The sequence below is a fragment of the Buteo buteo genome, chromosome 7 (assembly GCF_964188355.1).
Source record: "Buteo buteo chromosome 7, bButBut1.hap1.1, whole genome shotgun sequence".
NCBI lineage: Eukaryota > Metazoa > Chordata > Aves > Accipitriformes > Accipitridae > Buteo > Buteo buteo.
This window is the reverse complement of record NC_134177.1, coordinates 28,819,274-28,832,549: the sequence shown is the minus strand read 5'-3', so window position 1 is coordinate 28,832,549 and position 13,276 is coordinate 28,819,274. Positions and strand designations below refer to the sequence as shown.

Sequence of the window (13,276 nt, the reverse complement as noted above, 5' to 3'; positions counted from 1 at the left end):
GGAAGCTGAGGTCCCTAGAAACCTCAGCACCCTGTGCCTCAGCCTCACCATTTGTGGTGGATATGAACAGTATTGTGTCTTCTTTCAGGCCTGATTTCTAATTGCTAATCAAATACTGTGGCTGAAATGTTATTATTGCTTAAGAGAGTGCCACAGGGTCATGTAAAAATCCGGTCATCAAATGTATACACCCCTGTGTGGTAGGGTATGTACTTGGGATTTCCTGGGTGCTTAGCTTAGTGCTCTTGCGGTCCTGGCAATGACTGGTACAAAGATTGGTGTGAGGCAGCAAATGAGGTATGTTCCTTCTTTGCTCAGGCCTGACTGAAATCTGTGAGATACTTTTCAGAAAGGATGAGCACCTTGTTGGGATGTGGCCATGGGAAACTTCAAGGGCCAACAAGCACTGTACCTGCAGGGCTGCCTCTGAATAGCAAATAAGCAATTTCCAGTTTAGCTGGCTTCTTGCTCTGCCACCCAACAACACTGCCTGCCATCCCACAGCCCTTAGTGCCACTGAGTAATAACACAATGTTTTGCTGCTTAGTAAATATCTTTTAAACTGATGAATTTAAAAAGCACTTTAGATGACATTTAAAATTTAGAACCAAGTGACTGAGCCGTGAATAATGAATGTTGCCCAGTAGATGGATGGCACGTTACCGTGCAGTTCTCTCCCTCTCAGTCATTGTCAGCTGAAGCATTTTTCTCTTCCACTTGGTTTCCCTCCTGTCTTTCCTCCCTCACCCTCAGTATACACAAGGCTTATTCAGAAATGCTTTATTTTCAAGAGCATGTGCAGAGGGAAACTTTAAAACTAATCAGACCTAATCACAGATCCATTTTTCTCCTTCTCTTCAATCCTTACCTGAGGGTTGGTTATTTATGATGCCCATCTTTAAACTGGGGCTTTCTCCACCTATCAGCCCATCCTCACCCATACATTTGCCAGCAGCGTCTCTGAGGTGCACAGTGGGGCAACACAACTGCCCATGCTCCTGCCAGCCCCCCTTGGACACACTGCCTCGGTCACACAGTGGAAGACAGTGAACAGGCAGCCCCCCGTTATCCCACAGCCTGTAAAGCCAAATTGCAGGTGCCACCATCAATGCCCAGCAGTAGCCAATATTTTGGGGCAGCATCAGGTTGCTGTCGCCTGTCAGCAGCTCAGCTGTCAGGTGAATGGCTATAGTATGCCTGTCCAAGCCTTCCTCTTTGGGGATGGCACTCCTTGGCCATGACAGCTCATACTATGCCATCCCCTGGCCTCGGATGTGTCTCCTGCCACCCATCACTCTGCTAAACCCACAGCTTCTGACTGACAGTGCAACAAGGTGTTTCTTTCCTGGATGGCTGGCCCCTGCTCAGCTCCCTCATTCCTTTACCTGATTTAACCATGTCCCTTGCTGCAGACCTTTAACCCTGCAGGAAGGGCATGCACTAATCACAGTGTCCCCTCCAGCTCCCCACAGTGCCCAGGCCTTCGCACCACTGCAGGCAACATTCAGCTGTACCCTAATTTAGGCTGTGAAACTGTCAGCTCTTGTGTCCTCCCCTGGCAGCTGGTAGTCCTTTCATTACCAGCAGGACAGGGAGCAGAGCAAGGAGAATGAGAGAGATTAGGGGAGGGGTACTCAGGGTGTAGCAAGCAGACAAGTAACAGCATCCCCCACGCAGACTCTGAATCTGAATTCTGCCATCTCAAATTGAGGTGGGTCACGGGTGCCTCAGCACTGGGGAAAAGGAACAGATCCATGCCCTTTGTGTTGCCAAACCCCCAGATTAGGCAAAGGGGGATAATGAACTAAGCTGGAGGCTCTATCGAATGGGAGTAGGTAATTAGGCTTGAGTTTTCTGATTGCCTTCAGCTGGGAGTCAGTTCTATATGGGCTGTATTTCCACTCTAGAAAGGTTAGGGGTGTTAGCTTTGTTTGGTTGCTGTGTGTGATATCCCACTGCCTGGATAGGGTGAGAGAAAATTCTTGCCACATATAAGAAGTCATGCTAAAGAAGGTAAAAATATCTCTGTATTTATTATGGTATTGCTTCCTTTTTGTATTCTCCTTTTTCCTTGATTGAATGTTTCTGTTCAGAGGAATTTTCAACATTGTATTGCATGTTGTCTCCCAGTGCTATTATCTTGTTCCAGAAGGAAGCTGTGGAAAGTGCTCATTTTAGTAATTACTCTGTTTTTTGAGAAAGAAATTACTTGTAGTGGAGGATGATCAGGCTAGGTGGGCTACTGTGAACATCAGCCACTGGACTGACCAGTCAGACTGGAACAAACCAGCAAGGCTGCATGCAAGCCCTTGGACCTTACTGCTGCATTGCTTTTAGATGCTGGTCTGCTCCCTTACCTCCTCCTGGTAGATTTAATGCTGCTGTGGTTGTGTTTGAATACTAGCACCAGTAAATTCTACTTGAGGACAGAAGTAGCAGCAGAGTTAAGCTGGCTCACATGCAACTCAAAGCAGGATAGGTTGTGTTTGTTCCTATTCTGCTAGTTGCTCTGCTGAAAGTAATTTCCCCAAGGTAAAAAAATGCCTTCATCTATGCCTACCGAAGTCTACTGTTTTCTTGTGTTCCTTGTCTTGAGACTTCTTATATGATTCAGTTAGAAACATTAGTGAGGAAATAACATGTTTTAAGACTAACTTTCAAATTTACTCCCTTGGTTGCTGTATGGGTTCTTAAAACATTATTTTTCTCTTTTAGGTTTTCCCATTGTTTCAACACTCAGATTAGAGTCTCTTTCATGTGGGAAATGCTTTTCTGTGAAGACTTGCAGAATATTTGCCCAGAATGGACATGAAGGAAGTGCCCTGGTGTGGTAAGTACACTCTCAGAGGCTAGTGCTTTGTAGTAGGATGAACATCTAGCTCTGTGTGGCATCAACTAGCAATCAATGGCTATGTTGCTGTATATTTATGAGGAAGGTAAATGAATGTCACAAACTATTGTTTCCAAGCCCTGCTTTCACATCAAGGAGCAAGGTAAAAAGGGGATTTTTTTTTTTTTTTTTAGTATGTTAACTAAGTGTCAAAGCTGCCTCTCCTGAACTCCTTTGTGTGCAAAATAACAATGCAGAGCCAGACTAGAAGATGGAAAATTGTCTGAGACAGTTATTTGAAGCAGTAGCAAACTAGTGCTGACCACACCTGAACTTCAACCCATTTACACTGTGCAAACCTTAGCAAATAGTCTCTGCAGTGTTATATGAAGAGCAATAAAGCTTATTTTTGTGAGCAGGGCAAAAAAAATTTGGTGAGTTAGACCCTGCTTTCAATGTCTAGGTATTCCAGTGTGGCTACACCTTCCAGCTGGACTTTGAGATGGTCAGAGGAGAGAGATTTCCCCTTGAGTATCATATAGCTGAACTTGTATAGGAAAGGGTGCCTGGAATAGGGCCTTTGACTGATTGGAAATGTCTCAAAGATGAGGGAGAGGCAGTGTTGCAAATCCTGGGATTGTTCCAAATAAAGTAAGGTTATCTTTTTTTTTTTTAAATGAAAACTAGGAAAACTTAGTTGAGAACTTTAACTCAGAAAATGGCTCAGTGGTAGGTATTGGATTGGATTGCTAATGAGCTGTGAACTTGACTAAAGCTAATGTATTGATTAAGGTAATATTTTCCTAATCTTATTTACCCTTCATTACACTTAAGAAAAAGTACTGCCGAAGATATGTGCTTAGAACTCAAGGTAGCTACAACTTTCTACTGGTCAACTCACTTTGCACTTGAACAAAGTAAAAATATAGAACGTGGTACAGTTGGGTATATAAGGCAAGCTCGTATCATGAAGAGGCAAGAGGCTCAGGCTTTGAACTATACACTGTGGTTATATTCATATAAATCAGTATTCTGTGCACATGTCACAGACCATTGTATCACATTACTGAAATGAAGCTTATTGCCGTGGCATGTAGAATAGGTAGTGCTTTTATGTCCCAAACATTGCAGGCTGCAGTAGCAAGTGTAAATGGGGTGACTGTAGTTAGCAGTGCCTCTAATAGTGTCAGAGCATGATGTGGGAATTGCATTGTATTCAACAGCTATTTGCTAAGGCCTCAGGAGTATAAATAAAGGTTTTCAAAGGCTAAATAGGCTGTTCTGCTGAATTGGTCTTAACCAGCAGTGTCGACGGAGCACATGGGCTCGTATGCTAGTCCTTGGATTGCTATTCAAGCTGCTCTGTGAAATCAGTCATCTTTCTGTAGGTCTGTTTTACTCCTTTTGTGCCAGAAATGCTTGGAGTAACAGTCTTCTAGTGTTAACATAGTATTTTTACTTTTAATCCTGTGTAGAATACAGAAAAAGCAAAGGAGGAAAGACAGATGTAAACCAAAGATCATTTCCAGGGTACTGATTTAGCTCTTGACACTACAGTCCTTTTAGATGAACTGACTCTTATTTGCAGTTCTCTTGGGTTTTGTCATTTTTTTTTTTTTTTTTTTTTCCTTCCCTCCCCTCAAAGATGCTTCTTCCCTGGCTGTAAAGCCTTCCCTAACTCCTTACCTCACAGCTCAAAGGAGGAAAAAGAGGCAGTGGGAATAATCAGTGTCTGTTATATGCTCAGAATGCATGATCGCTTGTAAAAGACATTCTATGTCATTGGAATAGATGCTGAGGATGTGACCTTTGTGTCTGAGAGAGTGATTAGAGCGTGTGAGCCTTGGGTCAGCACAGCACTTAAGCGTTTACTTAATTTAAGCAATTGCCTAACAACTTTGATGGCTTACTTGCAGTCTGTACTATGTCAGGGCCTAACACTCAGAACCGAATAAGGTATTTTTGAAATATTAGTTGATTTATTTTACAGAATTTTTTCTTTTCGCTTGGAAAGTGTCCACAACAAAATGCTTTATTGCAATATCAAATGTTCTGGAAACATGATTAAAGAAGAGCTTGCAGGAATTGAATTAGCAGGCAAGAAATTACTTGTATTGATTTACTCTGTGTATATGCAAAAACTTCTATTGTGACATGAGCTGCTTCTCCTCTCCCCACAATTCCTGGCAGCAAGTAGAAAGTGAATTTCCACCAGATGGTATGGGGGCAGTTCAGACTTTGTGTTAGGTATGTGATGGCACAGGTGTGGGGCTGTAAGGAGACAGAAGGGCTTGCTGATAAAAGCCAGTGTATTGAAAACTATGGCTAGGAACCAAGAACTGACTCTTCCTTGGGCTGTTATTGACACCAGAATTACTAAAAACAATTTTGGAGCATATTCTGTTGCTGGCAGGTGTGTAACACCAGTACAGCTTCTAATCCATGTGAATAATGGACTTTGAGATCTTTCCTGAAACTCTTTAAAAGTAAAACACTGATTGTCACGTTTTCCTTGTCACGACAATCTAGGAGAAACAACGCATCGCCAGGGACTTGCCCTGGGGAGAAAATGGACCAACACAGATACTGTGGATCAAGTGATTTCTCCATTTATTTGCTGCGTAACATTCGGTTATATACCATAACCATGCGCAAGCCATCTACTGATTGGTTAACATGTGCTGTTCACACATCTAAAGCAATAGTTTGATTGGATAAGGTCTTCTGATCATGCGAATGGTTCCCTCCGCCTGTGTTCCGTCTTGTGTCCTGCTTTCAGTCACGTGGGCTGTCCTGGTTTCAGCTGGGATAGAGTTAACTGTCTTCCTAGTAGCTGGTACAGTGCTATGTTTTGAATTCAGTATGTGAAGAATGTTGATAACACTGATGTTTTCAGTTGTTGCTCAGTAGTGTTTAGACTATAGTCAAGGATTTTTCAGCTTCTCATGCCCAGCCAGGGCACCTGACCCAAACTGGCCAACAGCGTATTCCATACCATGTGACGTCCCATCTAGTTTAGGAACTGGGAAGGGGGGGGGGGGGGGGGACAGGGATTCGCTGCTCAGGGACTGGCTGGGTGTCGGTCGGCGGGTGGTGAGCAATTGCCCGGCGCATCATTTGTACATTTCAATCCTTTTATTACTACTGTTGTCATTTTATTAGTGTTATCATTATTAGTTTCTTCTTTTCTGTTCTATTAAACCGTTCTTATCTCAACCCGGGGGTCTTACTTCTTTTCCTGATTTTCTCCCCCATCCCACTGGGTCGGGGGGGAGTGAGTGAGCGGCTGTGTGGTGCTTGGTTGCTGGCTGGGGTTAAACCACGACATGGGCCCAACTTTGTTCAGCTTTTTGTGCTTATTTCATCAAACTTTGTAGCAACAGTTGACCTTCACAGCATTCTTGAAGCCTGCTGCTTGCAGAGGCCTCTGACTCACAGATTGAACAGTCCCATTGTGTCTCTTGTTCACTATGTGTCTATTTTTCTAATTATCCCATAACTGACCATAAGAGAAAGTTATCTGTTATTAACTTCCCTTACCTGGGAGTGTATGTGAGTTTCTAGTTATGCTGTGAATAGCATAGTGTGAACTGTTGAAAACCTACTAAGCAGCAGAGTTCTGTAGCTTGTCAAACCCAGGTTGGACCAACAAAAACTTCCCCTTCTTTCAGGGAATGCAGCTGACATGGCTGATCTCAGCCTTGCATTGGGAACTGCTAAAAGCAAAGGAGAATGCTTGCTGTGCATTTTTGCATAACTGATTCTGTGAATGATTTTGTACTTAATTTACTTCATAGGAGAGCTTGCAGTGTCTGAGCTTGAACTAAATACCTAGGACTGTTTCAGACATGCCTGAATTTCTGCTGAGTATGTGTCTGCACGCAGTCCTGGGTGCTGATTTAAACTTCATGTGGCAAATGTAATGGAGGGTGTAAATCTTCATCTTGCTTCTCATCCAAACCATAAAAATTAGATAATCTGGTTCATCCAATATCTCATGCTAAAATGAGTCATATATATGTATGTGTGTGTATACTTATATAGGAGTCATTACTGAAATTCCTGCTGTTAATAGGTTCCTACAAAATCCCTTCCAAGGGAAGTAAGCCAAATAGCTTTGCTCTCTCATCATTCCTACGGAGGCAGCCACTGGGTCCCAGCAGGGATGTTAGCATCAACCAATCTGTGTTTTGAGTGAGACACCAGGAAGCATAGTTTTCTGGGCCAGTATTTCAAGAAAACATATGGCAGTGTCTGCTGCTCATGAAAGGCAATGGTGTAGTCAAATACTGAATCAGGACTTTCCCACTGCACATATTTAAAGGAATCCAGTTTTCCCCATACCACTGGATTCTAGTGCAAAATAGTATTTTCTACTGTAGCCCTGATAGGAACTTTTTTGCAGCTAACCCATGCAGGATTTGAACTCCTTATGATCAGCATTGAAGTCTTCAGGCTAACAAAGCCCAAGTCCATTAGCTAGCCTCAGGAATAGATAAGCAGGCCTCTTACACAAGGAAACCACTAAAGACTGTCTTTTACTGTAAGCTGTATTTTAATTTCAATGTTTTAACATACATAATGTTAGATGGAGTTACTACAGGGCAAACACTGTTGTTTCTAATATCCTGTTGGGATGATGAATGGGCTAGCACTTCAGAGCAAATCTGGGGGGAGATGGTACTTATTGTTGTTGTATCTTTACTGTTCAAACTTGTGTTGAAACTCAGTTTGGTCTGCCACCCTGAACTTCTGGCATTTCTGCCTCATTGCTATTGTGCTGTCCTCATTGAGCTTGTTTATAATTCAGTGTCAAAATAGAGTAGTTGCAACTGGGCCTGTAGACTTGTGGAATAAGTTTAAAAGTGTATTGGTTGCCTTATTCTGTAGTACAGTCACGTTCTGACAGCTCTTAACAGGATAAATAACTTTGTCTTATGAGAATCTTTTGATTGTATTCTCTTGCTAAAGAGCGCTTTTGCAGCTAGCATTAATGACTTGGTTTCTAGTAACAGATTATTCTGATTTCATTGAGATCTCTAGCAGTTTGAGCATCAGGTGACTGCAGGACAGCAGGGACTTTACTTTTAAGCACCTACCATAGTATAATCTAGCCTAGTAATTTTTCTGTTGTTCAGGATCCAGGAGTAAAGTAGATTTCCCTTCAATGTAGAGGGATTTTGTTATGGAAGGTAATGATTTTCTTCCTTTAATATCAAATGATGTTTGGATGTTTTCCAATCTGTAACCAAAGTATCAGCATAGTGCCAGCTGTAGGTGGGATTATAAGCAAGAATTGCCAAACCATATAAATATTAAGTATGGATATTCACGCAGTCAGATGTTGCATGGGGGTTGTCTTCATTAACGTACTGTATTAGTAGCTTCCATTATGTTGCTCTCCCACGGTGCAAGCATTCTGCATCAGAAGAGTCCTGCCATTTCACATGTGCTCCAGCTGTTCCCTTCACCCACCACAGTCAAGCCTAGTATTTTCTTATTTTTAATGAGTTACATGTGTAGAAAGAAAAAAAAAAAAGCAGAGGGAGATTTTTAGATTGTTTCCAGCACGAAGAAGCTGGGTGAGATCAGAAAGGTCCAAGAGTTCTTCACAGCCCTGTGAAATGTGGAGCTGCAAGGCTGCTTCATTTCCTTGACTGCTCATTGTGACAGTTCAACAACAGGGTGGTTGCCTTTGTCCCTGATGCTTTTGTTTCTGAGAGCACTGATGACTTCTGCCCCATTTTTTAGTGTCCTTTTGTTCTTGCTCTTTTTTCTGGGCTCTTTATTATTCTGCTTTGATTTTGGGTTTACTGTCCTTCAGGGATGTTTCCCATCTCAGTGTGTCTCATCTTAAAATTACGCGTTGTTCAGGGCTCCAACCAATGGCCCCAGGATGCCTGGTCATAGCTTTGATGCATGTCATAGTCAAGCAAGCTGAAATTGCAACACAAATCAGTGCACAATCTGACACAACTCTTATGTTTGTCATGTGGTGAGGAAAAGCTGTGCCCAGTGGAGCCAAAGCAGCACTGAAAATAGTGTCTCTTCATAAGGACTAGTTCAAGCCTCATACCATGACAGTAAATGTACTGCATGCACATGCCCTGTCTGCCTCTGGCAGCTCTGGAGGCCCCTTTATCTGTGCTCAGTGGCACATTTGCACTGGAACACTCTGCCAGAGCCCTCCCAGAACAGGTATAGATCAATCCTGTAGAATATCCTGACAGTGAGGGTGATTTGTGGATATCACACTGATGTTCAGAAGATCTCACCTGGTGGTATTCTGGATCCTCTCAGCTGATGCCATATTTGAGGTAGGAGCTTGCAGAGCAGGACTCCTGCTCTGTTTTGAAAGCCTCCTCCATCTTACAAAGAACTAGCATAATCATGACTCCAAACCTGAATGTTAAGTTGTACCTTGTGCTTTGCATCCCTTGCAACTTTGTCTAGTTGCACAGAAATTTGCAGAAAGCTTGCTGACAATAACATGTATGCTTGCTGGCCTGTGCACAGGAATATTGCAACTGTGAGCATGCAACTAACAGAGCATGTAAGCTTTTATTTCTCTCTTTGAGCCATCTTTCTGCTTCAAATAATCTTCAGAGAAAAGGATTCAAAACCCCCATGTCAAAATCATGTACCCAGTGGTCATGAAGAATGGCAGAATAAACAAGATTTGTCTTGTAGCAGCGCTGATGGGAGGGAGTGGGTGCTGTTGCTCTTGCATTGCTTGTCATGCTCTTAGAATGGAGTAGCACCTGGGAAAGTGGCACTGAGCTGATACAGGTCAAGCAGAGTGGCATTTTAAGGTCCCTACCCTCTAGCTATGCTTGATTGATGTTTACAACATTAGTTGCTTCTGTACTGCTTCAAACCCTGCTGTGAGGGAGTAATCCAGCCCCTGCAGTATCATTTGGAAAGAAGGATGGGTTAAAGCTCTGGAGGCTTGATAGTGGACCACCAGTACTTAAAATCTGAGAACTCTGTATAGTCTGGAGGCCTTTATAGCTGTGCTGAATTATCACTGGCCTAAAATATTGCCAGAATGCATTACTTGTCTCTGGAAGCCATTTGTTTTCATTTACTGCACAAAGTAAAACAGGCCCAAGGTTACAAACAGCTTAGTCTGTACCGGGGCTGTAATTCTGTTGCACTGGTAAATGCCATCATCACTTATAAGTGCCATTGTCACTGATGTAACACAAGCAGCCCAGCTAGCTTCTCTGGCTTGGTGGCAGAGCATAGGTACTTGGGTCTTATGGAAATGGATGTTTAGACCTGGCTTGGCAGAGGATTTAAGGGATCCACAGGGAGGGTTCTTGTGACAGGCCTTGAAGGGAAGAGGTAGGTAAGAGGTAGCAGAGAGAGGCTTCCTGTGCCTTGAAGCCTGCTTCTGGGGACACTGTCTCTTGTGTTTGAGTAGTCTGTTCAAAGACCAAACCTGTAATCAGAAGGAAGAGACTTAGTGTGTGTGGTGAGCAAATGAGCACTTAACCAAGAAGTGTGTATCCACAACAGACTGCTTCTTTTCAGCAGCCCAGTGCTGCCCTGGTGTAAGGTTCAGGTGTTACAGCTAGCAATTTGCTGTGATGCTTAGTATCACTAGTACCACTAGCTGAGAAGCTCAGAGTGTTTCATTTTAAATTGCACTGTAAAGCTGAAATAAAGGGATAATATCTCTGTTTTACAGAAGGGGAGACTTAAACTAAGAAGAGCTTATATAACTGTCCTCATGGAAACTATTTTAAAAAGCAGAATGTAAGCAGGTGAATGGTTAACCAGTCCATGTGCACTGGGTGAATACAATCATTTAACGGGTAGGCTCTGTACCTAAATTCTGTCTCTTATGGAGAATTCAATTCCTAACAACCAGAGTAGTCCCTAATGTGCTGAAGAGAGCTTTTGGAACAAGGAAGATGTATCCTTGGTAGAGGATAAAGCTAGAATACGTTTAAATGAACTGGACAGATGTAAGTCCCTGGAACCTGATGGCATGTACCCATGAGTGTTGGGGAAGCTGGCCCATGTCATTGTCTTGATCTTTGAAAGGTCACTGCAATTGGGGGAGGTTCCTGAGGGCTGGAAGAAATCAAATGTCACTCCTATCTTCAAGAAAGGCAAGAAACAGGATCTAGGGCAATACAGGTCAGTCAGCCTCACCTCAGTCCCTGGGAAGCTGGAAGAGTGAATAATAATAGAAGCCATTTCCAAAGATACTAATTGATGGGATCATGTTTGGGAGAAGTCAGCATGGATTTACAAAGGGAAAATCATGCCTGACTGTGGTGGAAAAATACTTAACTGCAAGGTTCAAGCAAATGATATATTTGAACTTCACTTACAGACTTAACATGCCACTATCGCAGGTTTTACAAATACAATGGTGAAATGCATTATTACAATTTTTAAAGCAAGAGTAGTACACTATTGCAACCACAAGCGATTCACATACAACCACAAGCACACACGTGTCTACAAACTTAAAGCATAAACAATATTCACTTACTCCTCCAGGTAAGGGCTCTCAATCCCAGGGAAGCTACTTCGACCAGTGTCCTGATTAAGGGGGGGAAGGGTCTCCTTCACAAGCCAACTATATGGTTGGAGAAGTGACTCCCCCAATTTCCAACCTGAATCTTAGGGTTTTTATCCCCTGACTTGTGGAATAGTGTGTATGACTATGTTTGAGTGGATTATGATATATGCCTAAATGGATTATGTATATCTGAGTGGAGTTTCCCCTTATCTTTCCTTTGCTGGTCTGTGATTGTTTGAATACACAAGGTTGTCATTTGAAACTAAAGCTGAAACCTTCCAGTGTGGTGGTTTGTTGTTGTTTTTTAACCTTGCTTCCTCAGGCAACTGAATAGTGGTTGGATTGAGATTTGGGACATACTATTTGTTAAAGGATTTCAAGGCTCAGTTCAGGTTTTGGTTCTTTGAATGGTGCAGCCACTGCCCTGTTTAGTTTAGGGTTTATCAGATAGCCCAGGGCTAAGCTGTCTGCACAGCTCCCCATGAGTAGTCTCTGCAGAGAGACAGGGCCTCAAGGCAATCCAAGGCTGGGTTGCTTTTGTAACCACCCATGAGTCACCTGTGTGCACTAGACATGGTGAAACTTTTTTGTGAACTATGAGCTGGACAATCCACACACTGACCAACTTGATAGTCTGCTATGATGAGATGACTCACTTTGTGGACAAGGGGAGAGCAGTGGGTGTTGTTTATCTTGACCTTAGTAAAGCTCTCGATACTGTCTTCCATAATATCTTCATAGATAAAGTGATGAAGTATGGGCTTAAAAAATGGGCAATGAAGTGGACTGAAAACTGGCTGAACTGCCAAGCTCAGAGGGTGTGATCAGCCCACATACTCCAGCTGAGGCCAGTCAGTAGTGGAGTAGCCCAGGGGTTGATTCTGGCATCAGTACTGTTCTAACATCTTTGTTAATGATATGGCTGATAGGACAGAATGAACCCTCAGCAAGCTTGCAGATGATGCCAAATTGGGAGGAGTGTGTGATACACCAGAGGGTTGTGCTGCCATTCACAGGGACCTTGATGGGCTGGAGCAATGGGACAACAGGGACTTCATGGCATTAAGCAAAGGGAAATGCTGAATCCTGCCCCTGAGGAGGAAAAACCCCACCTACCAGTACACTCTGGGGGCTGACTGGCTAGAAAGCAGCTCTCCAGAAAAGGACTTGGGAGTCTTTGTGGACACCAAGTTGAGCAGGAGCCATCAGTGTACCCTGTGGCAAAGGCAGCCAACAGCATCATGGGCTGCATTAGGAGGAGTGCTGCCAGTAGGCTGAGAGAAATGATCCTTCCCCTCTACTCAGCACTGGTGAGGCCACATCTGGAGCTCTGGGTCCAGTGCTGGGCTTCCCAGTACAAGAAAGACATGGACTTAGAGGAACACTTTCATCAAAGGGACACAAAGACTAAGGGCTTGGAGCATCTCTCATATAAGGAGGGGCTGAGAGAGATTGGAATGTTCAGCTTGTGAAAAAGAAGGCTCAGAAAAGGTCTTATCACTGTGTTTAAACCCCTGATGGGATGAATAAAGAAGATTGAGCCAGATGATTCTCAGTGAAAGGGCAAGAGGCAATGGACACAAACAGAAATTCAGAAAATTCTGTTTAAATGTAAGAGAACTCTTTTACTGTGAGTGTGGTCAAATCCTGGAACAGGTTGCCCAGAGAGGTTGTGGAGTCTCCACCCTCAGAGAGATTCAAAACCTGACTGGCCACAATCCTGAGGAACCTGCTCTAAGTGACCCCGCTTTGAGCGGGGCATTGGACTAGATGATCTCCAGAGGTGACTTCTAACCTCAGCCCTTCCATGATTCCCTGAAAAGGCAGTGGTTCAGTGCAGGCACAGTAGTTAGAGCACTGTCTATAACATAACAACATAACTCAATGCTCTGCTTTTATTCCAGGAG

The 13,276-nt window shown here is 43.3% G+C and overlaps 1 long non-coding RNA gene across 1 annotated transcript in view; it reads left to right on the top strand.

Annotated features, from left to right (window-relative positions):
- The first annotated feature begins 2,741 nt into the window (after positions 1 to 2,741).
- The window catches only part of LOC142032829 (uncharacterized), a 53,113-nt gene continuing 42,578 nt past the window's right edge, over positions 2,742 to 13,276 (top strand). Inside the window, exon 1 of the long non-coding RNA XR_012651009.1 lies at positions 2,742 to 2,830. This is a non-coding gene — a long non-coding RNA (uncharacterized LOC142032829). The remainder of the gene's footprint in view (positions 2,831 to 13,276) is intronic.